This window comes from Octopus bimaculoides, chromosome 15 (genome assembly GCF_001194135.2).
Source record: "Octopus bimaculoides isolate UCB-OBI-ISO-001 chromosome 15, ASM119413v2, whole genome shotgun sequence".
NCBI classification, from domain to species: Eukaryota; Metazoa; Mollusca; class Cephalopoda; order Octopoda; family Octopodidae; genus Octopus; species Octopus bimaculoides.
The window spans coordinates 40245260-40246733 of record NC_068995.1 but is presented as its reverse complement, the minus strand read 5'-3'; the positions used below and the strand labels follow the sequence as shown (position 1 = coordinate 40246733).

General features: G+C 42.3%; 1 pseudogene; it reads left to right on the top strand.

The window, feature by feature from the left end:
• Positions 1-1474, top strand: part of LOC128249535 (G-box-binding factor-like) — an 80876-nt pseudogene that overhangs the window by 8834 nt on the left and 70568 nt on the right.

Here is a 1474-nt window from a genome sequence, read left to right as displayed (position 1 = left end):
AAGAGTAGAAAAGAATAATAACATCTATTAACTCTCTCTCTCTCTCTCACACACACACAACAATGGTTGCCATGTTACCCAAATGGAAGCCATTGTTGCCTGTAAGGTTTGTATTAAGTTGCAGCAAAAATAGATTCTGTAAAATGCGAAAAAAAAGGTGGGGGTGGGAAATATGGTATAATTGTAAAAGGGTAATACCCCATTCGGTCATAGATGACCATGGGATGCTTCTAGAAAGTTCCCTTCCGAGGCACAAGTCCAGGCAAGGCTATTTATGGAAGACCAGCAGTCACACATGCATAGCAGCCTTCCCTCTCCACGCCACCAATGTTTTTCAAAGAAAAGGCAAACGCCGATACAGCTTGGAACCAGTGACGTCACAATTCATTTCTACAGCTGAGTGAACTGGAGCAATGGGAAATGATGTGTCTTGCTCAAGAACACAACACGCAGCCCGGTCAGGGAATCGAACACGCTACCTCATGATTGCGAGCCCGACGCTCTAACCACCATACACCACAAGGGAAGAAGCTTTGACAGTTAGAATGTGTTCTTTTAGGTTCTTGTTTTCACTAAAGGAATCTGGATGGAATAGTTTTCTTGAAGCCTACCACTATACTTCACGTTTTGGTTGTTAAAAATTGTCTATTTTCTGTTAAGACCTCTACAAAATGATATTCTCAAATTTTTGTGATTATGTGAAAATGTACCGCATTTATGTGAATCTGGTGAGAAAGATGTGACTCACATGTTCAGTATCAACACGAAAGTGCCAGCCAGGATAATTTGACTCTCTGTGAGATATGACAGACAGCACAGCAAGAACTAGATACAGACAAGGTCATTTGGTAGGGAGGAGAAAGACAGACTTAATAAAACTATATACAATAACACCAAGCACGACTGCGGAAAACAACGAATAATGACGGAGTATTTCTTTTGCAAAAAACGTAACAAAGTATCTTATTAAATGAATAACATCAACAACATTATTTTTGTTCAGGACTAAGATAAAAAAAAAAAGAACGCCGGCATAATTGCAATAACATACAAACAAATACATAGAGGCACATGGCCTAGTAGTTAGAGCAGCGGACCTCGCGGTCGAGGGATCGCGGGTTCGAAACTCAGTCCGGGAATGTGTGTGTTTATGAGAGAAACACCTAAGCTCCACGCAGGCCCGGCAGAAGGTAATGGTGAACCTCTGCTGACACTTTCGCCACAATTTTTTCTTACTCCTGTATCTAGCAGCTCACCTGCGGCGGATCGGCGTCCCGTTCCAGGTGGGGAATCTATACGTCAATGAAACCGGGAAACTGGCCATTATGAGCCAAACATGGTTCGTGAAGGAACAAAGAAATACATACTGATTTCAAATTTTGGCACAAAGCCAACAATTTCGGCGCAGGGGTAAGTTGATTACTGCGATTCCAGAGTTCAACTAGTACTTATTTTATATCGACCCCCCCCCCCC